General features: G+C 45.1%; 1 long non-coding RNA gene across 1 annotated transcript in view; it reads right to left on the reverse strand.

Annotated features, from left to right (window-relative positions):
* Positions 1-25,309, reverse strand: part of LOC130273648 (uncharacterized) — a 56,368-nt gene that overhangs the window by 28,975 nt on the left and 2,084 nt on the right. The window lies entirely within an intron of this gene.

A 25,309-nucleotide genomic window follows, 5' to 3' on the forward strand; every position in this document is an offset into this window, starting at 1 on the left:
AGCAGGGAGGGGGGTTATGAATTTTAATTAGCTGGGCGGAGCGGCAGCCCAGCCAAGATGACGTCAGTGTGCCCCAAGTTGGGATCGGAGCTCCGCCCGTGCCCCAAGGCCCTCATAGGCATAAATAGAAAAACGCAATTTGCGGCTGAACGGCTGGGCGAATCTGGACATTGTGAGTACTGTTTTAATCAGCATCACCCGCACTACAAGCCTGTGTGCCAGGCTTAGTGCGGGTGATACTACTGACAGATTTCCTTTAAAGGGGAACACTGGTGGAAAACAAAAACAAATGTTTTTAAATCAACTGAATCAAGACAAAAAAGTTATACAGATTTGTAAACTACTTCTATTGACAAATCTAAATCCTTCCAGTACTTATCAGCTGCTGCATACTCAGGGCCGGTGCAAGGATTTTTGTCTACACAGGCGAAGGTTGATTTTGGTGCCCTCCCACCCCCCCCCCATTTACTGACATAGCATGGGTCAAAGCACACGGGCAATGCAGAATATTGTGCATCCCCATGAGGCCTGTGAATGTAAGAGAATGGTGTTGAATATAGTGTATGCATCGTCGCTCACCAGGAGTGTACACAGGATTTTCTCATGAGTTGGGGTTTAAAAACATAAAATAATACCTCCACACAAGGACGACATATTACTACTGCAGTGACTTATCATACTGTTATTTTAAAGGACTATACACAGACCATTATCACCACTATACAAGGGACGAATAACTGCACCATGCCATGACCACAGTATAGTGATGAGATAATACTAGGATACTAATACTGCACACAGACCAGTATAACACCACTATAATGGCAATAACACCACTATACAAGGGACAAATAATTGCACACATCATGACCATTACCACCATATAGTGACAGGATAATACTGCCATACTGATATTGAATAAAACCACTATACACATACTAATATCCTCCAATACAGTGACCGCATACTGTAGTAGTTACCCCGACTTTGCAGACCATATAAGTGATTACAGTGCAGTTACATGTAGTGACTCACAGGGGCATCGACTCTGCATGCTTTCAGCACATTTCTCAATTATTTCCTACCCTCAGTGCCCTAAATAATGCAGGTAGAGTATTCCAGTAGAAAGGTAGATAATGTTGGCAGGTAGATAGCGTTGGTAGGTATGGTGCAGGTAGGTAGTGGTAATAAGTAGTAGGGATGTCCCGATACGATACTAGTATCGGGGCCAATACCAGGAATTTTCAAGGTATCGGGGACTCGTCTAATGTCCCCGATAACAAATCCGATACCTGGTGGAGTGCTCCGCTGCCCAGTTCTGCTGTCCGCATCATGGCGTCTTATGGAGGAGCATGTGACACACACGTCACTCCACCTCCTCCACTGCACCCAGTGTAACGCTACGGAGAAAGCAGAGTGACGTGTATGTCATATGCTCCTCCATAAGACGCCATGATGCGGACGGGAGAACGGGGCAGCAGCAGTGAAGAGTACGGGAGAACGGGGCTGCGGAGCGGCGATACTCCCGACAGGCGCAAGTGAGCAACTACAAGGGGGGGGGGGGCTTTGTCTACAAGGGGGGCTTTTGTCTACAAGGGGGATCCTGCTTGCTACAAGGGGGTCCTGCTGGCTACAGGGGGATCCTGCTGGCTACAGGGGGGATCCTGGTGGTTACAAGGGGGGGAGGGTCGACTGGCTAAAGGGGGGGGGTCTGCTGGCTACAAGGGGAGGTCTGCTGGCTAAAGGGGGGGTTTGCTGGCTAAAGGGGGGGGGTCTGCTGGCTACAAGGGGGGGCTGCTGCTAATGTCTGCAACTATCTATACCCCCTACAAGGGGATACTACCTACTATTAAAGGCAATCTTACAGCAGAGTCACCTGCACTAACTTGAATTTATAGGTAGATAGTGCAGGTGACCCGGTTTCTACCGCTGCTCACCATGTGAACGTCAGCGCAATTGCTCCGTAGACATCGATCTCGCCGCCAATGCAAAGTCCCTGTTCTGTCCAATGGAGAAGAGAGAAACTCATACTACAGCAGCCCGCCTCCATTGCACACAACAAGGAACCCACATATAAGCACGGTAAGTAGCAACAGAAACCGGGTCACCTTGGTGTCAGATTCCCTTTAAAATAAAAGTACTCGTAATTGGTATTGGCAAGTACTAGAATTAAAGTATCAGTACTTGTACACGGTCTTAAAAAATGGTATCTGTACATCCCTAGTAAGTAGATAGATAATTTTACTACAAAAGCAAAAAAATCATGTTCATGTTTGGTAATCCATTACTGGTTACTCAGGTTACAGCGATGACATATGTTACATGTGGAGTATCCGATCACTCTAGATATGCAGGGCTCCTCAGTTGAGCGCTGCTGGCACTTTAAGCCATATTGGATGTTGTTACTGGGTCCTCATGATGGTATCCCATATGTTTATGTCTGCCCATAGAGACTCGGAAGCTCCCTTGGTGGTTTGGGAGACGGCTAAAGTGTTTCTGCTTGGGTATTTGCAATCTGCCATTTCTTCTCTTAAGCGAGAGGTGGTTCGGGAGGAGAGTGAGCTGGTGGAACGATGCTTGGAGCTGGAGCAGAGGTATGTGGGCGACCCAACTGATGCACATAAGGCCACATGGCTGCTTGCGGGGCGACAGTACCTACATTGCATACAGGAAAAGGCGTGCCTTCTATACTTACCTGTACTCTTCTCGAGCCACGTATTCTACTGCTGCTTTGTCTTCTTTTCTCAATTCCATTACCTTTCCCAGACTCTCCTCTGATGGCCGTGCCTTATTGGAACCAGACTTTACTATAGAGGATTTGACTGACACCATCGGTGCCTTAGCGAGTGGAAAGTCGCCGGGCCCCGATGGTCTCCCAGTGGAGAAATATCAACAATATAGGGAGCTGCCTGCTCTGTGTCTGTTGCTATGTATAAGGCAGCTTTTGCTGCGGTTAAGTTATCTGATTCTTTTTATGGTGCCTCTATAGTAGTTATACTGAACCCAGACAAAGACCCACTTGACTGTGGCTCCTTCTGCCCTATTTCGCTCCTCAATCTAGACTATAAAATACTCACCAAAATGCTAGCTACTAGACTTAATAAGGTAATTCTGGAAATGATACACTCTGACTAGTCAGGCTTTATGCCAGGGCACGCCACTTCTGAGAACATTCGAAGCACTCAAATGCTTACTCAATTGGGTTTGGCTGGCTGTGAGAAATGGGCTATGGCGTCTTTAGGCACCGCTAAGGCCTTTGGCCTTTGCCGTTCCTCTTGGAGGAACTCCGCCGTTTTTGACCGAGGTTTATTAAGTGGATTTCCATTTTATATAGTTCCCTGAGGGCTCTTGTTGCAGTTAATGGTGCCCTAATCTCCCTAATTCTCATTAGCTAGGGACAAGCGGTAGGGCAGCCCTATCTCTCCCTTACTCTTTGCTCTGGCCATAGAGCCTCTTGCTCTGCAAATTCGTCAGCATCCTACTTAAGCTGGGTTTCGTGTTGGCTCAAGGGAGGATAGGGTACGCCGACGACATGATTTTGTATATAGAGAATCTGGATCTGTCTCTGCTGATCGGTATTTCCCTTATCCATAGTTTTGGGGCTTACTCTGGCCTTAGAATAAATTGGGGTAAATCGTTTTTTATGCCCTTTTGCCCAGATATCTGGAACGGTAATGCTAGGGGGTTAAGAAATATCTAGGCATTCAGATTCATAGTGTTTTAGAGAATGACCACCAAGCTAATATACTGCTCCTCCTCTCCTTTATTCTAGAGAAATTTTGTGTGTGGGCAACCTTGCCGCTTTCTGTGCCGAATCAATCTTGCTAATACGGTGATCCTTCCCATGCCTGTACAAGCTTGAACACGCCTCGGCTCCTTTACCTGTGGCATTCTTTAAACAACTGCATGCCCTCTTCCCCACTTTTATTTGGGATATTAACAGATCTAAGCTTAAACTCTCCATATTACAGCACTCACAGGTCGCAGGGTGGTATGTCTCTCCCTGATTTACGCTTGTATTATTTGGCGGGCCAACTTAGGTATCTCTGACACTGGGTGCATACTGGTGCTCTCCCGAATAGTGAACATCACCTAGCTCATCATCTGAATCTTACCCACTTGTGGCTGTTTCTGGAGGGTGGGATGGGCTCATGTGGCTCGTGGTTACCTCTGCACAAACTAGCGGCTCATGTTTGGAAGGCGGCTAAGAAACAGCTTGCATATTCAGATGTTATGCTAGATAGGCAGTTGTGGTCTGACCCTCTGCTACCTCATTTCTCAGCTGCCTTAGATATGCAGTTTTGGAGGTCTCACAGAATACCGTATTTATCGGGGTATACCACGCACCGGCCTATAACACGCACCCTCATTTTACCAAGGATATTTGGGTAAAAAAAGTTTTTTACCCAAATATCCATGGTAAAATGAGGGTGCGTGTGTGCGCGTGTATACCCCGATACACCCCCAGGAAAGGCAGGGGGAGAGAGGCCGTCGCTGCCCGCTTCTCTCCCCCTGCCTTTCCTGGGGTCTAGAGCCCTGCTGCCGGCCCTTCTCTCCCCCTGGCTATCGGGGGGAGAGAAGGCGCCGCTGCCCCCGTTGCCTCCCCCCATCCCCGGTGGCATAATTACCTGGGTCGGGTCCGCGCTGCACCAGGCCTCCGGTGTGCATTCCCTGCGTCGTTGCTATGCACGGTGCAGCGCATAGCAACGACGCCGGGGACGCACGCCGGAGGCCTGGAGCAGCGCGGACCCGACCCAGGTAATTATGCCACCGGGGATGGGGGGAGGCAACGGGGCAGCGGCGCCGGCAATGGGTGCCGCTGCCCCTTCTCTTCCCCTGGCTGTCGGTGCCGCTTCTCTCCCCCTGGCTATCGGTGCCGGCACCGATAGTCAGGGGGACAGAACGGGCAGTGGCGCTGATAGCCAGGGGGAGAGAAGGGCTGGCAGCAGGGCTCTAGACCCCAGGAAAGGCAGGGGGAGAGAAGCGGGCAGCGACGGCCTCTCTCCCCCTGCCTTTCCTGGGGGTGTATCGGCGTATAAAACGCACATAGACTTTAGGCTAAAAATTTTTGCCTAAAAAGTGCGTGTTATACGCCGATAAATACGGTACTTACCTTGGGTGACGTGTTTGACGAGACGGGGTTTAGACCATTTCAATACTTTCAAGATGACAAAGGGCTTCCTAGACACTCCTTTTATAAAAATCTTCAGCTCCAACACGCGGTTTCGATTCAGTTTCCTATCTCCTCCACACCGTTCTTCCGTTTCCCTCTGATTGGGGTCTATAGGTCTCAGGGCCCTGGTGGTCTCATTTCTGCTCCGTATACTACATTGTTAGATGCTAAGATAACAGGGGTTCCTTCATTGGTGGAATCTCAGTGGAAGATAAGGTGTCATTTTTAATGAAAAATTTACTGTGTAGAAACAGAAGCCCCCAAAATTAACAAAATGGTGTTTTTTCTTGTCGCACAATTTTTTTTTTCCATTTCGCCGTAGATTTTTGGATAAAATGACTGGTGTCATTACAAAGTAGAATTGGTGGCGCAAAAAATGAGCCATCGTATGGATTTTTAGGTGCAAAATTGAAAGGGTTATGATTTTTAAAAGGTAAGGAGGAAAAACGAAAGTGCAAAAAAGGAAAAACGCTATGGGGGAGATTTATCAAATCATGTGGAAAGGAAAATTTGCCCAGTTGCCCATTGCAACCAATCAGATCGCTTCTTTCATTTTGCAGAGGCCTTGTTAAAAATGAAAGAAGTGAGCTGATTGGTTTCTATGGGCAACTGGGCAACTTTTCCTCTGCACAGGTTTTGATAAATCTCCCCCTATGTCCTTAAGGGGTTAAAGAAGATGTTACAGGTCTGTGAGAGCCAGAAATCTTGCTTGCTTGTAGGTGACCAAATTTTCCACCATAATTTATAATCTTTCAAAATCAGACAATGTGATTTTATGGATTTTTTTTTCTCATTATGTCTCTCATAGTTGAGGTATACCTATGATGAAAATTACAGGCCTCTCTCATCTTTTTAATTGGGAGAAATTGCAGAAATACTTTTTTGCCCCACTGTAAGTAGGGTATCATTTTAATCGTATGGACCTAAAGAATAAAGATAAGGTGTCATTTTTACAGAAAAATGTACTGCGTAGAAATAGAAGCCCCCAAAAGTAACAAAATGGCGTTTTTTCTTCAATTTTGTCGCACAATTATTTTTTTTTTTTGGTCTTGGTGTAGATTTATGGGTAAAATGACTGATGTCATTACAAAGTAGAATTGGTGGTGCAAACAATAAGCCATCATATGGATTTTTAGGTGAAAAATTGAAAGGGTTATGATTTTTAAAAGGTAAGGAGGAAAAAAAGAAAATGCAAAAACTGAAAAACTGAGTCCTTAACCTCTTAAGGACGCAGGGCATACCTGTATGCCCTGCCCTGGTCTATAACGTGGGGTCATGCCGTGACCCTGCATCATAGCGGGTCAGTCCTGGAATGAAAGCTAGGACCCTGGGCTAATAGCGTACGGCACCAATCGTTGTGCAGCTTGCTATTAACCCTTTAGATGCGGCGTTCAAAGTTGATCACCGCATCTAAAGTAAAAAAAAATACACTCCCAGCAGCTCAGTCGGGCTGATCGGGACCATTGAGGTGTCCTGATCAGCTAGAACGCAAGCGGAGGGTCCGTTACCTGTCTCCGGCACGTCCGATCGGCGATTGATTGCTCCTAGCCTGAAATCCAGGCTTGAGCAATCGACCGCCGATAACACTTATCATTGCCATGTTAATGCATGGCAGTGATCTGTGTAGAAGATCAGTGGATGCAGTGTTATAGCCCCTAGAGGGGGCTATAACTTTGCAAAAAAGTGTGAAAAAAAGTTCCCTAATAAAAATAAGAATCACCCCCCATTTTCCCATAAAAAAAAAACAAAAAACTGTGTAAATAAAAATAAACATATATGGTATCGCCGAACTATAAAAATATATTGTTAATTAAACCGCTTAGTCAATGGCGTACGTGCAAAAAATTTCCAAAGTCCAAAATAGCATATTTTTGGTCACTTTTTATATCATGAAAAAATTTATAAAAAGCGATCAAAAATTCTGATTCTGAAACTTTAGATCACAGTGCAAAAAATGAGCCCCACATTTTTAATAGGGGTCAAAAGATGACAATTTTAAACATATTCATTTTCCTGCATGTAGTTATGATTTTTTCCAGAAGTAAGACAAAATCAAGCCTATATAAGTAGGGCATCATTTTAACCGTTTGGACCTACAGAATAAAGAAAAGGTGTTATTTTTACTGAAAAATGCACTGCGTAGAAACAGAAGCCCCCAAAACTTAAAGGGTAGCTCCCACCATCCATTTTTTCTTTCTTTATGTCCCTGCCTATTGCCCATCTCTCCCTAACCCCCTCCCTCCCATTACATTTTTTTTTTACTATATTAAAATCCCTTTTTGTCTGCCTGGTAGTGTGCTCACTACCAGGCAGACTTCCCCAGCAGGCACCACGTCACTGATGCCTGCTGGGGCCGGCACTTCCGCCCTTAGCTCACTATACAGGGTGCCTCCAGCTGTTTCACCACTACAACTCCCAGCTTGCCCTGACATCTACTGGCTGTCAGGGCATTCTGGGAGTTGTAGTGGTGAAACAGCTGGAGGCACCCTGTGGTGAAGACAATAACTTTATTAGCGCAGCAGTGCTACTTCGGGAGCAGCAGCAGCAGCGGCGGCGGCGCTCCCCCGAACCCCGCTTCCCCCACCCCATTCCTCCAGTGGTGAAGACTTACCGGAGGATCAATGAGCTGCCTCCGGACAGGGTAACGGCCTCCGGACAGGGTAACGGGGGCGGGCGGGGCCGCGCGCGAGGCCAGTGGAGCTGGCCAATGCGCGCAGCGCCAGCTATCAGCGTGCTCGCTCTCGCCTGTCTGATTGACAGGCGCGAGCGAGCACCGCAGTGACTGGATTTCGACTCATTGCCTGGCTGAAATGAGTCGAAATCCAGTAGTGACGTCACTGCAGAATGCATTCGGCCACTAGGAGGGCGACCCCTAGTGGCCGAATTTAAAAGTGATTTTAAACTTGTTTAAAATCACTTTTTTTTAATTAAAGTATATTAGAGATATGTTGTAGTACTTAAGTACTACAACATATCAATTTTTAGATTTCATGACAGTGCCCATTTAAAAAATTGCTTTTTTTCTTCAATTTTGTCGCACAATGATTTTTTTTCCATTTTGCCATGGATTTTTGGTTAAAAAGACTAATGTCACTGCAAAGTAGAATTGGTGGTGTAAAACATAAGCCATAATATGGAATTTTAGGTACAAAATTGAAAGGGTTATGATTTTTAAAAGGTAAGGAGGAAAAAAAAGAAAGTGCAAAAACGGAAAAACCCTGAGTCCTTAAAGGGGTACTCCAGTGGTCAACGTGTTTTTCCATTTTTGACTTACCCTATTTGCTTTGTTTCATTTCTATTCTTGTTGTTTAGCCTTCTCTATTTCCGTTCTTTGTTGTCTTTTTATCCCCCACTTTGTTTTCCTATCTTTGCTTCTATTTCCTGTTTCTTGCTGTGCTGAAAACTACAAATCCCAGCATGCCACATGCCTTGCTGGTTTGGGGCGGCTTCTTTTTTTGTTTGTTTGTTTGTTCCGCCCTTTACCCATCCTACTATTTTCCCGGGTCAGCCCCCTTATACACAGCACACCAATATAATCAGCCTTGGTTGGGATACACTGTCATACACACACAAAGGGACTACAACTCCCAGCATGTGTCATTCAGGAGTCTTCAGTCTGTGGTATAACACCAGCATGCTGCCTCTGTAGTCTCCTGGGGGTTGTAGTTCACCACACCTCTGTAGGGCATACACCAGTGTTTCCCAACCAGGGTGCCTCCAGGTGTTGCAAAACTACAACTCCCAGCATGCCCTGACAGCCTTTGGGCATGCTAGGCGTTGTAGTTTTGCAACAGCTGGTGGCACACTGGTTGGGAAACACTGGTGTAACATGGTGTGTATGCTGAATAGGCTAGAACATTGTTTCCCAACCAGTGTGCCTCCAGCTGTTGCAAATCTACAACTCCCAGCATGCCCAAAGTCTGTCAGGGCATTCTGGGAGTTGTAGTTTTGCCACAGCTGGAGGCACACTGGTTTGTAAACACTAGCATACACATACACACACAGCAGGGATTACAACTCCCAGAATGTGTCATTCAGGAGTCCCCCCTCCCCCTTCATATATAGAGATCATTCCCAGTATGAGATTTATTCCCCTGCAGTCCATACATCCCCAGCCCATGCACCTTCTTATCCTCCCCTTCAGATAACACTCATCTTCTCTGTGTTCCTTCTCCTGTGCAGAACAGCATCCTTAGAATACAGAGCAGGGGGGAGGGGAGGAGCTATGTACTGGATGAGATGAGGGGCGTGGCTTATTTCTCATGCAGACAAAGAGAGAAAAAACTGCTGTGACATCTTGTCCACAACAGACTCAGAACTGTGGACAACAGTAAAAGAAAACCCTCTGAGCTACAGAACTTCCCGCCCAACAAACAGGTAAGAAAAACACACACATGCTGCCAAAACATATAACACATGTATATTGCAAAAAAACAAAACTTACAAAGAAGATGCCATATAGTCAAAAAAACTTACCACCGGAGTACCCCTTTAAGGACTCAGCCCATTTTAGCATTTTCTAAAAATCATAACTCTTTTAAATTTTCATCCACAGACTAGTATGAGGGCTTGATTTTTGCGCGACCAATTGTCCTTTGTAATGACATCACTCATTATATCATAAAATGTATGGTGCAACCAAAAAAATACTATTTGCGTGGCAAAATTTAAAAGAAAACCACAATTTTACTAATTTTGGAAGGTTTCGTTTTCATACTGCACAATTTACATTAAAAATTAAGTTTTTTTATTCAATTCGATTAAAATGATACCCATGATTACATACTTTTCTATTGTTGTACCGCTTTAAAAAAACTCAAACTTTTTAACCAAATTAGTACGTTTAAAGTCCCTCTATTTTTACGACATATAAATTTTTCAATTTTCCGTATAAGCGGCGGTATGAAGGCAAAATTTTTGCACTGTGACCTTTACTTTTTATTGATACCACATTTGTGTATATAAAACTTTTAATACATTTTTTAGATGTTTTTAGGGGGGGGAATATGATGTGAAAAAACGTGGCAATTTTTTTTTTTACGTTTACGCCGTTCACCGAACGGGATCATTAACATTATATTTTGATAGTTTACATACTCAGCAATACCAAATTTATTTATTTTTTACACTTTTTGGGGGTAAAATGGAAAAAGGGGACTAATTACATTTTTCATTGGGGGAGGGGATTTTTCAAATTTTTTTACTTATTTTTTAACTGTTAAAATGTTATAACTTTTTTAAATTAATTTTATTTTTACACTTTTTATGTCCCCATAGAAGACGATTTATAGCACAATCATTTGATTGCTAATACTGTTCATTGCTATGCATAGGGCATAGCACTGATCAGTGTTATCGCGATTTTCTGCTCTGGTCTGCTCAATCTCACACCGGAGCAGAAGACTCCTGGAGATGGACGGAGGCAGGTGTGGGGAATTCCATCCAACATTATGGATGATCGTCTGATCATCCATTTTACCGACCACACTGCCGCAGATGCCGTGATCTGTATTGATCACGGCATCTGAGGGGTTAATGGCGGACATCAGCGTGATAGCTTATGTTCGCCATTACCAGAGGGTCCCTGGCTCCCTGATAGCAGCCCCGACCTGCTGTGCAGCACGCAAGCACCACTCCGGAGCTTGCTGTTATGTACAGGATGTAAATGTATGTCTTGATGCGTTAAGTACCACTGCCACAGGACGTGCATTTACGTCCTGTGTCGTTAACCCCTTAACGGACCCGGCATGTATGTGAAGCCGGGACTCGGGGCTAATAGCGCACGGCAGAGATCGCGGTGCCGCGTGCTATTAACCCTTTAGACGCTGCGTTCAAAGTTGAACTCCGCTTCTACAATGAAAGTAAAACCTTCCCGGCTGCTCAGTGGGGCTGATCGGGACCACCGCAGTGAAAATGCGGTGTCCCGATCAGCTGGGACAAGAGCGGAGGTCCTCTTACCTTCCTCTGGCGTGTCCCTTCGGCGATTGATTGCTCCAAGCCTGAGATGCAGGCTTCAGCAATCGACCGCCGATAACACTGATCAATGCAAAGCTATGGCTTTGCAGTGAACAGTGCTAGCAATCAGTGTATGCAATGTTATAGCCCCATATGGGAGCTAGAACACTGCAAAAAAAAGTGTTAAAAAAATTAATAAATGTGATTTAACCCTTTCCTTAATAAAAGTTCAAATCACCCCCCTTTTCCCATAAAAGAAAAACACCATGTAAATAAAAATAAATATAAACATATGTGGTATCGCCGCGTGCGTAAATGTCCGAACTATAAAAAATATATCATTAATTAAACCGCACGGTCAATGACGTAGGCACAAAAATATTCCAAAGTCCAAAATAACGTATTTTTGGTGGCTTTTTATATCATAAAAATTTTTATAAAAAGCTATCAAAAAGTCCGATCAATACAAAAATGGTACCGCTAAAAATTTCAGATCACGGCGCAAAAAATGAGCCCTCATACCGCCCCATACGCAGAAATAGAAAAAAGTTATAGGGGTCAGAAGATGACAATTTCAAACGTATAAATTTCCGTGCATGTAGTTATGATTTTTTCCAGAAGTACGACAAAATCAAACCGATATAAGTAGGGTATCATTTTAATTGTATGGACCTACAGAATAAATAGAAGGTGTAATTTTCAATGAAAAACGTACTGCGTAGAAACGGAAGCCCCCAAAATTTACAAAATGGCGTTTTTTCTTCAATTTCGTCGCACAATGATTTTTTTTACCGTTTCGCTGTAGATTTTTGGGTAAATTGACTGATGTCACTGCAAAGTAGACATGGTGGCGCAAAAAATAAGCCATCATATGGATTTTTAGGTGCAAAATTGAAAGGGTGAGGAGGAAAAAAGAAAGTGCAAAAACCGAAAAACCCTGCGTCCTTAAGGGGTTAAGGTATTAAATGGGTAGCAAAATCAGCTGCAAAAAATATGCAGCAAATCCTGTACCTGTGAACATACCCTTAAGGACCTAGCTCATTTTCGCCTTAAGGACCCGGCCATTTTTTGCACATCTGACCACTGTCACTTTAAACATTAATAACTCTGGGATGCTTTTACTTTTCATTCTGATTCTGAGTTTTCATGACATTTTCTACTTTATGTAAGTGGTAAAATTTCGTCCATATAGGCATCATTTCTTGGTGAAAAACTCCCAAATTTGATGCAAAATTTTAAAATTTTGCATTTTTCTAACTTTGAACCTCTCTGCTTGTAAGGAAAATAGATATACCAAATAAATTATTTATTGATTCACATATACAATGTCTACTTTATATTTGCTTCATAAAGTTGAAAGGTTTTTACTTTTGGAAGACATCAGAGGGCAGTTTTGAAGTGGATTTGAAGGGCCTTCATATTAGAAATACCCCACAAATGACCCCTTTATAAAAACTGCATCCCTCAAAGTATCCAAAATGACATTCAGTAAGTGTGTTAACCCTTTAGGTGTTTCACAGGAATAGCAGCAAAGTGAAGGAGAAAATTCAAAATCTTCATTTTTTACACTCGCATGTTCTTGTAGACCCAGTTTTTGAATTTTTACAAGGGGTAATAGGAGAAAAAGCCCCCCAAAATTTGTAACCCAATTTCACTCGAGTAAGGAAATACCTCATATGTCTATGTGAAGTGTTTGGCGGGTGCAGTACAGGGCTCCGAAGGGAAGGAGCGACAATGGGATTTTGGAGAGTGAATTTTGCTAAAATGGTTTTTGGGGGGCATGTCACATTTAGGAAGCCCCTATGGTGTCAGAACAGCAGAAAACCCCCACATGGCATACCATATTGGAAACTACACCCGTCAAGGCACGTAACAAGGGGTCCAGTGAGCCTTAACACCCCACTGTTGTTTGACGACTTTTCATTAAAATCGGATGTGTAAATAAAATAAAAATTTCACTAAAGTGCAGTTTTTTCCCAAATTTACCATTTCTTACAAAGAGTAATGGGAGAAAATGCCCCCCAAAATTTGTAACCCCATCTCTTCTGAGTATGGAAATACCCCATGTTAGGATGTAAAATGCTCTGGGGGCGAACTACAATGCTCAGAAGAGAAGGAATCACATTTGGCTTTTGGAAAGCAAATTTTGCTGAAATGGTTTTTGGGGGGCATGTCGCATTTAGGAAGCCCCTATGGTGCCAGAACAGCAAAAAGAAAAACACATGGCATACTTTTTTGGAAACTACACCCCTTAAGGAACGTAACAAGGGGTACAGTGAGCCTTAAAACCCTACAGGTGTTTGATGACTTTTTGTTAAAGTTGGATGTATAAATAAATAAAAAATTTCCCCAAATAGGAGAAAATGACCCCCAAAATTTGTAACCCCATTTCTTCTGAGTATGGAAATACCCCATGTGTGGACGTCAAGTGCTCTGCTGGCGCACTACAATGCTTAGAAGAGGAGGAGCGCCATTGAGCTTTTGGAAAGAGAATTTGTTTGGAATGGAAGTCAGGGGCTATGTGCGTTTACAAAAGCCCCCCGTGGTGCCAAAACTGGGGTCCCATGTGGGGGGGTCCATTGTTCTGGCACTATGGGGGCTTTGTAAACACACGTGGCCTTCAATTCCGAACAAATGTTCTCTTCAAAAGCCCAATGGTGCTCCTTCTCTTCTGAGCATTGTAGTTCGCCCGCAGAGCACTTTACATCCACATATGGGGTATTTTCTTACTCAGAAGTAATGGGGTTACAAATTTTGGGGGGCTTTTTTTCCTATTTTCCCTTGTGAAAATGAAAAATTTAGGGTAACACCAGTATTTTAGTGAAAAAGTTTTTGTTTTCATTTTCCCATCCAACTTTAATGAAAATTCTTCAAACAACTGTGGGGTGTTAAAGCTCACTATACCCCTTGTTACGTTCCGTGAGGGGTGTAGTTTCCAAAATGGGGTCACATGTGGGTATTTATTTTTTTGCGTTTATGTCAGAACCGCTGTAAAATCAGCCACCCCTGTGCAAATCACCAATTTAGGCCTCAAATGTAAAAGGTGCGCTTTCACTCCGGAGCCTTGTTGTGCCTTGGTAGAGCATTTTACGCCCACATAAGGGGTTTTTCCGTACTAAGGAGAAATTGCGTTACAAATTTTGGGGGTCTTTTTTTGCTTTTACTGCTTGTGAAAATAAAACGTATGGGGCAACACCAGCATGTTAGTGTAAAACTTTTAATTTTTTTTACACTAACAGGCTGGTGTAGCCCCCAACTTTTCCTTTTCATAAGGGGTAAAAGGAAAAAAAGCCCCCCACAATTTTTTGTGCAATTACTCCCGAGTATGGAAATACCCCATATGTGGCCCTAAACTGTTTCATTGAAATACGACAGGGCTCCGAAGTGAGAGAGCTCCATGCGCATTTGAGGACTACATTAGGGATTGCAGAGGGGTGGACATAGGGGTATTCTACGCCAGTGATTCCCAAACAGGATGCCTCCAGCTGTTGCTAAATTCCCAGCATGCCAGGACAGTCAGTGGCTGTCCAGAAATGCTGGGAGTTGTTGTTTTGCAACAGCTGGAGGCTCCGTTTTGGAAACACTGCCGTACTATACGTTTTTCATTTTTATTGGGGGGGGGGGGGGCAGTGTAAGGGGGTGTATATGTAGTGTTTTACCCTTTATTATGTGTTAGTGTAGTTTTTGAGGGTACATTTGCACTGGCAGGTTACGGTGAGTTTCCACGCTAGCAGTTTGCGCAATTTGCCACAGCCCAAACTTGAAGCAGAAAACTTACTGTAAACTTGCCCGTGTGAATGTACCCTGTACATTCACATGGGGGGGGGGGAAACCTCAAGATGTTTCAAAACTAGAACTCCCAGCATGCACTGACAGACCATGCCTGCTGGGAGTTGTACTTTTGCAATAGCTGGAGGCACACTGGTTGGAAAACCTTCAGTTAGGTTCTGTTATCTAACTCAGTATTTTCCAACCAGTGTGCCTCCAGCTGTTGCAAAACTTCAACTCCCAGCATGTACTGATCACTGAAAGGCATGCTGGGAGATGTAGTTATGCAACAGCTGGAGGTACGCAACTACAACTTCCAGCATTCCGAGACAGCTGTTTGCTGTTTGGGCATGCTGGGATTTGCAGTTTTGCAACATCTGGAGGCCTACAGTTTAGAGACCACTGCACAGTGATCTCCAAACTGTGGCCCTCCAGATGTTGCAAATCTACAAATCCCAGCATGCCCAGACAGCAAACAGCTGTCTGGGCATGCTGGAAGTTGTTGTTTTCAAGATCTGGAGGGCTACAGTTTAGACTGTAGCCCTCCAGATGTTGCTAGGCAACTTACCGGCTTCCGTAGGATCCAGGGAGCCGCATCGCCGTCCTTTTCTTCCGTCAAGCCCAGCAGCCGATCGATGCCTGCTGCTGATGGGTAAGTGGACTTCGGCGACGGTCCCTGTCGGCTTTCCCGTTCTGCATAGTCTATTGTGGGTGGGCAGAACGGGGAAACCGAAAATTAACCCCCCTCCCGCCCCTGATCTGCTATTGGTCGTTGCTTCTTGACGTCCAATAGCAGGGATAGGAGGAGTGACACCCCTGGCACCTCACTCCTATCCCTTCAGGGGGATCGTGGGTGTCTTGGACAACCACAATCCCCCTTATATTCCGGGTTACCGGGTCACCATAGACCCGGAATCGGCCTGGGCATTTGCGCTGGGTGCCTGCTGATAGATACCAGCTGTCACCCCAGTCCGGTCCCCGCCCAGCACGCGGCAGGGACCGAAATTCCCACGGGCGTACAGGTACGCCCTGTGTCCTTAACCCCTTAAGGACCAGGCACGTATGAGTACGTCATTGTGCCCTGGGTCTTAAGGACCAGGCACGTACTCATACGTCCTGGCGTTTTCCGGTCCCTGCCGCGTGTCAGGCAGAGATCTGAAGCGGATGCCTGCTGAAATGCTTCAGCAGGCATCCAGGGCAAAAGCCGAGGGGGGCCATGTAGGCCCCCCATGTCGGCGATCATCGCAAATCGCGAGGGAAATTGCCCCTGCGATTTGCGGCGTTACCGGGCTGGTCGGGTCTCTGGGACCCGACTGCCCGGTAATTTTGCATAATCCCGTCCGGAGAGAACGGGAGGAAGACCGGAGGACACGGCGGGGGACGGGGGAGTGCTGGGGCCCGGCCCCAGTACTTACATCGTCCCTGAAGACCCAGATCCCGACAGCGGAGACAGCAGCGGTGGCGACAGGTGAGTGGATCTTCATCGGCGTTTCGGGTCCTTTGCAGCAGTCCAGACCGCCGTAAAGCGATCTGGACTGCTCCATCTGGTCCCCTTACACTACAACTCCCAGCATGCCCAGACAGCCCTTGGCATCTGGGCATGCTGGGAGTTGCAGTTTTGCAACATCTGGAGGTCCACAGTTTGGAGACCACTGTGCCCTTCCAGATGTTGCAAAACTACACATCCTCAGCATGCCCTTACTGTCCAGGCATGCTGGGAGTTGTAGTTCTGTAACATCTGGCCTTTCAGATGTTGCAGAACTACAACTCCCAGCATGCCAGGACAGTTTTGGCATACTGGGAGTTGTAGTTTTGCCACATCTGGAAGGGCACAGATGGGGAACAACTGTATTTGTGGTCTGCAAACTGTAGTCCTCCAGATGTTGCAAAACTACAACTTCAAGCATGCTGGGAGTTGTAGTTCGGCAACATCTGGCTCTAAAGATGTTGCCGAACTACTACTTCCAGCATGCCTGAGAATGCTGGGAGTTGTGGTTTTGCAACAACTGGAGGCACACTGGTTGGGAAACATTGTCTGTTTCCTAACTCAGTGTTTCCCAACCCGTGTGCCTCCAGCTGTTGCAAAACTATAACTACCAGCATGCACTGATAGACCGTGCATGCTGGGAGTTGTAGTTTTGCAACAGTTGGAGGATCCCCCCCTGTGAATGTACAGGGTACATTCACATGGGCAGGGGGCTTACAGTGATATCAGGCTGCAAGTTTGCGATACAGCAAATTTTGCGCGGCAGCTCAAACTTGCAGCGGGAAACTCGCTGTAATCCCCCGCCTGTGTGACTGTACCCTAAAAACACTACACTACACTACACTAACACAAAATAAAATAAATAGTAAAAAACAATACATATACACATACCCCTACACAGCCCCCCTTCCCAATAAAAATGAAAAACGTCTGGTACGCCACTGTTTCCAAAATGGAACTGTCCAAGCATGCTGGGAGTTTTGCAACAGCTGGAGGCAACCTGTTTGGGAATCACTGGCGTAGAATACTCCTATGTCCACCCCTATGCAAATCCCTAATTCAGGCTCAAATGAGCATGGCGCTCTCACTTTGGAGCCCTGTCGTATTCCAAGGCAACAGTTTAGGGCCACATATGGGGTATCGCCGTACTCGGGAGAAATTGCCTAACAAATTTTGGGGGCTTTTTCTCCTTTCACTCCTTATGAAAAGGTTAAGTTGGGGTCTACACCAGCATGTTAGTGTAAAAAAAATACATTTTTTACACTAACGTGCTGGTGTTGCCCTATACTGTTCATTTTGACAAGAGGTAAAAGGGAAAAAAGCCCCCTAAAATTTGTAATGCAATTTCTCCCGACTACGGAGATACCCCATATGTTGGCGCAAAGTGCTCTGGGGGCGCACAACAAGGCCCAGAAGGGAGAGTGCACTATGTACATTTGAGATGATTTGCAGAGGGGTGGCTGATTGTTACAGCGGTTTTGACAAACGCAAAAAAAACAAAACCCCACATGTGACCCCATTTCGGAAACTACACCCCTCACGGAATGTAATGAGGGGTGCAGTGAGAATTTATACCCCACTGGTGTCTGACAGATCTTTGGAACAGTGGGCTGTGCAAATTAAAAATTTTGCACAGCCCACTGTTCCAAAGATCTGACAGACACCAGTGGGAGGGGAGGGGGGGTAAATGCTAACTGTACCCCTTGTTACGTTCCTCAAGGGGTCTAGTTTCCAAAATGGTATGCCATGTGGGGGTTATTTTGCTGTCCTGGCATCATAGGGGCTTCCTAAATGCGACATGCCCCCCGAGCAAAATTTGCTCTCCAAAAGCTAAATATGACTCCTTCTCTTCTGAGCATTGTAGTTCACCTGTAGTGCACTTCAGGCCAGCTTATGGGGTACCTTCATACTCAGAAGAGAAGGGGTTACAAATTATGGGGGGGATTTTCTGCTTTTAACCCTTGCAAAAATGTGAAATTTGGGGGGAAACACACATTTTTGTGAAAAAAATAATATTTTTTTTTTGCATATGCAAAAGTCGTGAAACCCCTGTGGGGTATTAAGGCTCACTTTATTCCTTGATACCTTCCTCAAGGGGTCTAGTTTCCAAAATGGTATGCCATGTGGGTTTTTTATGCTGTTATGGCACCATAGGGGCTTCATAAATGCGACATGCCCCCCGACCAAAATTTGCTCTCAAAAAGCCAAATATGACTCTGACACGATTCGGCTCACAGGTTGTGGATCCACTGTGTCAGCGAGGGATAGGCGTGGACCGTGCTGGTGGACCGGTTCTAAGAGGCTAGTGGTTTTCACCAGAGCCCGCCGCAAAGCGGGATGGTCTTGCTGCGGCAGTAGCAACCAGGTCGTATCCACCAGCAACGGCTCAACCTCGCTGACTGCTGAGAAGGCGTGGGACAGAAGGACTAGGCAGAGGCAAGGTCAGACGTAGCAGAAGGTCGGGGCAGGCGGCAAGGTTCGTAGTCAATATGGATAGCAGGAGTTCAGGTAACACAGGCTTGGACAACACTAAACGCTTTCACTGGCACAAGGCAACAAGATCCGGCAAGGGAGTGCAGGGGCAGTGAGCAGATATAGTCTGGGAGCAGGTGGAAGCCAATTAAGCTAATTGGGCCAGGCACCAATCATTGGTGCACTGGCCCTTTAAGTCTCAGAGAGCTGGCGCGCGCGCGCCAGCACATGACAGGAGGGGTCCGGGACGGGTAAGTGACCTGGGATGTGATTCGCGAGCGGGCGCGTCCCGCTGTGCGAATCGCATCCCCGACGGCCATGTCAGTGCAGCGCTCCCGGTCAGCGGGACTGACCGGGGCACTTGCCGGGAGAGAGACGCCGTGAGCGCTCCGGGGAGGAGCGGGGACCCGGAGCGCTAGGCGTAACAGACTCCTTCTCTTCTGAGCATTGTAGTTCGCCTGTAGTGCACTTCAGGTCAACTTATGGGGTACCTCCATACTCAGAAGAGATGGGGTTACAAATTTTTGGGGGTATTTTCTGCTATTAACCCTTGCAAAAATGTGAAATTTGGGGGGAAACACACATTTTAGTGAAAAAAAAATTTTTTTTTTTGCTGTTCTGGCACCATAGGGGCTTCCTAAATGCAACATGCCCCCCAAAAACCATTTCAGAAAAACGTACTCTCCAAAATCCCCTTGTCGCTCCTTCGCTTCTGAGCCCTCTACTGCGCCCGCCGAACACTTTTCATAGACATATGAGGTATGTCCTTACTCGAGAGAAATTGGGCTACAAATGCAAGTATAAATTTTCTCCTTTAACCCCTTGTAAAAATTCAAAAATTGGGTCTACAAGAACATGCAAGTGTAAAAAATGAAGATTGTGAATTTTCTCCTTCACTTTGCTGCTATTCCTGTGAAACACCTAAAGGGTTAAAACGCTGACTGAATGTCATTTTGAATACTTGGGGGGGGGGGGGGTGCAGTTTTTATAATGGGGTCTTTTATGGGGTATTTCTAATATGAAGACCCTTCAAACCTGAACTGGTCCCTGAAAAATAGTGAGTTTGAAAATTTTGTGAAAAATTGGAAAATTGCTGCTGAACTTTGAAGCCCTCTGGTGTCTTCCAAAAGTAAAAACTTGTCAATTTTATGATGCAAACGTAAAGTAGACATATTGTATATGTGAATCAAAAATAATTATTTGGAATATCCATTTTCCTTACAAGCAGAGAGCTTCAAAGTTAGAAAAATGCAAAATTTTAAATTTTTCATCAAGAAAGGATGCAAGTTACCACAAAAATTTACCACCATGTTAAAGTAGAATATGTCACGAAAAAACAATCTCGGAATCAGAATGATAACTAAAAGCACTCCACAGTTATTAATGTTCAAAGTGACAGTGATCAGATGTTCAAAAAACACTCTGGTCCTAAGGTGTAAAATGGCCTGGTCCTTAAGGGGTTAAGTACCAGGGAGCAAATGCGTACCTGTACGCCTTTGGTCCCTCTGTGGTTAATGTGTTAAATGACCTTTGAGGAGATTTATCAAAACCTTTTCAAAGAAAAAGAGAAGCAGCTGCCCATAGCAACCAATCAGAGTGCTTCTTTTATTTTTCAGAGGCCTTTTCAAAAATGAAAGAAGCAATTTCATTGGTTGCTATGAGCAGCTGCTTCCCTTTTCCTCTGCACAGATTTTGCTAAATATGTCCCTATGGGGAGAGAAGGGCACAGTGTCAGTCAGCTCTTCTAGTCCTACTTCTCTAAGCAGTCTTTTAGTCCAACACAAGCTACAATTCAGCAGAGACATAAGTTAATATTGTATGTCAGAATGTTAACCCCTTAAGGACACATGACGTTCTCATATGTCTCCATTTCCGAGCCCTTAAGGACACATGACGTATGAGAACGTCATGTGTTTTACCGGCCCCCCGCAACCATCTGGAGCGGAGCCGGTGCCCGATGCCTGCTGAAATCGTTCAGCAGGCATCAGGGCATATCGCCCAGGGGGGTCATGATGACCCCCCATGTCGGCGATGGCCGCAGATCGCTGGACAATTCAGTCCAGCGATCTGCGGCGGATTCTGGGTCAATCGGGTCTTCAGTGACCCGGTGACCCGGAATTATTGGCTGATCGGGGCCGTCAGAGACGGCCCCGAACAGCCAGAGCCTGCAGGGGTGAGGTGGCACTGGTGCCACCTCACGATCGCCCTGATTCGTCGGCCGGATTACCGGCCGACCAATCAGGGCGCCTGCTGCGGGTGTCACTCCTGCAACCCGCTCCGCCCCTCTTCCGGAGGACGTGAGCGGGTGCGGGACTTGCACCCCGGGTGCTGGGGACCCCGATCCCCGGCGTCCCTGTTGGGATCGGGGCCCCAGGAGCAGCGGCGGCGACGACGAGGGACTGACCTGTGCGGCGAGGATCGTTGGAGGTGAGTGACAGCCTCCTGCTGTTGCTTAGCAACAGCTCCCAGCATGCAAAAAGGGCATGCTGGGAGCTGTAGTTATGCAACAGCAGGAGGCAGACCACCACAACTCCCAGCATTCCCTTATGGGCATGCTGGGACTTGTAGTTTTCCAACAGCTCGAGGCACATTCTTTCTATGGAAAAGTGTACCTTCAGCTGTTGTATAACTACAACTTCCAGCTTGCACAATCAGCTAAAGTGCATGCTGGGAGTTGTAGTGGTGCATCTGGTGGTTGCATAATCTGGTGGTTGTAGTTTTGCAACAGCTGAAGGCACACTGAGTTAAGTAGCAAACCAGTGTGTCTCCAGCTGTTGCATAACTACAATCCCCAGCCAAAGTAGTATGCCTCCAGCTGTTGCATAACTACAAGACCCAGCATGCCCTTCTGCTGTCCGTACATGCTGGGCGTTGTAGCTTTTGCAACAGCTGAAGGCACACTGGTTGCAAAACACTGAGTTTGTTTCACAACAAACTCGGTGTTTCACAACCAGTGTGCCTCCAGCTGTTGCAAAACTACAACTCCCAGCATGCACTGATAGACCGTACATGCTGGGAGTTGTAGTTTTGCAACAGCTGGATGTTCCCCCCCCCAATGATTACATTAAGTATCCGGCTGCAAGTTTGAGGTGCGGGAAAATTTCTGCCGCAGCTCAAACTGCCAGCGAGAAACTACTGTGAACCCCCGCCCGTGCGACTGTACCCTAAAAACACTACACTACACTAACACACAATAAAATAAAAAGTAAAAAACACTACGTATACACATACCCCTACACAGCCCCCCTCCCCAATAAAAATGAAAAACGTCTGGTACGCCACTGTTTCCAAAACGGAGCCTCCAGCGGTTGCAAAACTACAACTCCCAGCATGCACTGATAGACTGTACATGCTGGGAGTTGTAGTTTTGCAATAGCTGGATGTCCCCCCCCCCCAATGTGAACGTACAGGGTACACTCACATGGGCGGAGGATTACAGTAAGTATCCGGCTGCAAGTTTGAGCTGCGTCAAATTTTCTGCCGCAGCTCAAACTGCCAGCGAGAAACTACTGTGAACCCCCGCCCATGCGACTGTACCCTAAAAACACTACACTACACTAACAAAAATTAAAATAAAAAGTAAAAAACACTACATAAACACATACCCCTACACAGCACCCCTCCCCAATAAAAATGAAAAACGTCTGGTACGCCACTGTTTCCAAAACGGAGCCTCCAGCTGTTGCAAAACTACTACTCCCAGTATTACCAGACAGCCACTGACTGTCCAGGCATTCTGGGAGTTTTACAACAGCTGGAGGCACCCTGTTTGGGAATCACTGGTGTAGAATACCCCTATGTCCACCCCTATGCAAGTCCCTAATTTAGGCCTCAAATGTGCATGGCACTCTCACTTTGGAGCCCTGTCGTATTTCAAGGCAACAGTTTAGGGTCACATATAGGGTATCGCCGTACTCGGGAGAAATTGTGTTACAAATTTTGGGGGGTATTTTCTGCTTTTAACCTTTTTAAAAATGTAAAATTTTTGGGAAAACAAGCATTTTAGGAAAAAAATAATATATTTTTATGTTCCCCGAGGGGTCTTGTTATGTTCCCCGAGGGGTCTAGTTTCCAAAATAGTATGCCATGTGTTTTTTTTTTTTTTTTTGCTGTTCTGGCACGATAGGGGCTTCCTAAATGCGGCATGCCCCCAGAGCAAAATTTGCTTTCAAAAAGCCAAATGTGACTCCTTCTCTTCTGAGACCTGTAGTGCGCCAGCAGAGCACTTTTCACCCCCATATGGGGTGTTTTCTGAATCGGGAGAAATTGGGCTTCATTTTTGGGAAACCAAGCATTTTAGGAAAAAAAATTTTTTTTTTTACATATGCAAAAGTCGTGAATCACCTGTCGGGTATTAAGGATCACTTTACCCCTTGTTATGTTCCCCGAGGGGTTTAGTTTCCAAAATGGTATGCCATGTGTGTTTTTTTTGCTGTTCTGGCACCATAGGGGTTTCCTAAAGGTGACATGCCCCCCCAAAAAACATTTGTCGCTCCTTCCCTTCTGAGCCCTCTACTGCGCCCGCCGAACACTTTACATAGACATATGACGTATGTCCTTACTCGAGAAAAATTGGGTTTCAAATACAAGTAAAAATTTTCTCCTTTTTACCCCTTGCAAAAATTCAAAAATTGGGTCTACAAGAACATGCGAGTGTAAAAAATGAAGATTGTGAATTTTCTCCTTCACTTTGCTGCTATTCCTGTGAAACACCTAAAGGGTTAACACGCTGACTGAATGTCATTTTGAATACTTTGGGGGGTGCAGTTTTTATAATGGGGTCATTTGTGGGGTATTTCTAATATGAAGACCCTTCAAATCCACTTCAAAACTGAACTGGTCCCTGAAAAATAGTGAGTGAAAATTTTGTGAAAAAATGTGAAAATTACTGCTGAACTTTGAAGCCCTCTGGTGTCTTCCAAAAGTAAAAACTCATAAATTTTATGATGCAAACATAAAGTAGACATATTGTATATGTGATCCCAAAAAATGTATTTTGAATATTCATTTTCCTTACAAGCAGAGAGCTTCAAAGTTAGAAAAATGCAACATTTTTCAATTTTTTCATCAAATTTGGGGATTTTTCACCAAGAAAGGATGCAAGTTACCACAAAAATTTACCACTATGTTAAAGGGTACTTTTCATCAAAAAAACTTTTGATATAGTATAGATTAATGGATGCAGAATAACTTTCCAATAGCATGTTATTAAAAAATATGCTTCTTTCTATTTAATTTTCCACTTTGAAAAATGACCACTAGAGGTCTCTCTACCAGTCCTTTTTTATAGATGTCAGACTCATGCATGAGTCCTAAATCTCAGACTGCAGCCGGGACACAGACAAACTCAGCACTGCTCCCTGTCAGGGAGTTTGTCTGTGTCCCGGCTGCAGTCTGAGATTTAGGACTCCTGCATGAGTCTGAAATCTATAAAAAAGGACTGGTAGGGAGACCTCTAGTGGTCATTTTTCAAAGTGGAAAATTAAATAGAAAGAAGCATATTTTTTAATAACATGCTATTGGAAAGTTATTCTGCATCCATTAATCTATAATATATTAAACGTTTTTTTTGATGAAAGGTCCCCTTTAAAGTAGAATATGTCACGAAAAAACAATCTCAGAATCAGAATGAAAAGTAAAAGCATCCCAGAGTTATTAATGCTTAAAGTGACAGTGGTCAGAATTGCAAAAAATGGCCGAGTCCTTAAAGGAGTAGTCCAGTGGTGACTCAGTGGTGAGCAACTTATCCCCTATCCTAAGGATAGGGGATAAGTTGCAGATCGCGGGGGGTCCGACCGCTGGGGCCCCCTGCGATCTCCTGTACGGAGCCCCAACAGCCCGCGGGAAGGGGGCGTGTCGACCTCCGCACAAGGCCGGGGCCCCGTACAGAGAGATCGCAGGGGGCCCCAGCGGTCAGACCCCCCGTGATCTCAAACTTATCCCCTATCCTTAGGATAGGGGATAAGTTTTTCACCACTGGACTACCCCTTTAAGGTGAAAAAGGGCTAAGTCCTTAAGGGGTTAAACATATACATTTTCCTGCATGTAGTTAGGATTTTTACCAGAAGTACAACAAAATCAAACCTATATAAGTAAGGTATCATTTTAATCATATAGACCTACAGAATAAAGAGAATGTATCATGTTTACCAGAAAATGTACTGTGTAAAAACGGAAGCCCCCAAAAGTTACAAAATTGTGTTTTTTTTTTCTATTTTGTCGCACAATGATTTTTTTTCCATTTCGCCATACATTTTTGGGTAAAATTACTGATGTCATTACAAAGTAGAATTGGTGGGACAAAAAAAAGTCATCGTATGGGTTTTTAGGTGCAAAATTGAAAGAGTTATGATTTTTTAAAGGTAAGGAGGAAAAAATGAAAATGCAAAAACGGAAAAACCCTGGGTCCTTAAGGGGTTAATATAGTTTCTATGGGTAACTCAGCAACTTTTCCA

Source organism: Hyla sarda, chromosome 5, assembly GCF_029499605.1.
Source record: "Hyla sarda isolate aHylSar1 chromosome 5, aHylSar1.hap1, whole genome shotgun sequence".
NCBI lineage: Eukaryota > Metazoa > Chordata > Amphibia > Anura > Hylidae > Hyla > Hyla sarda.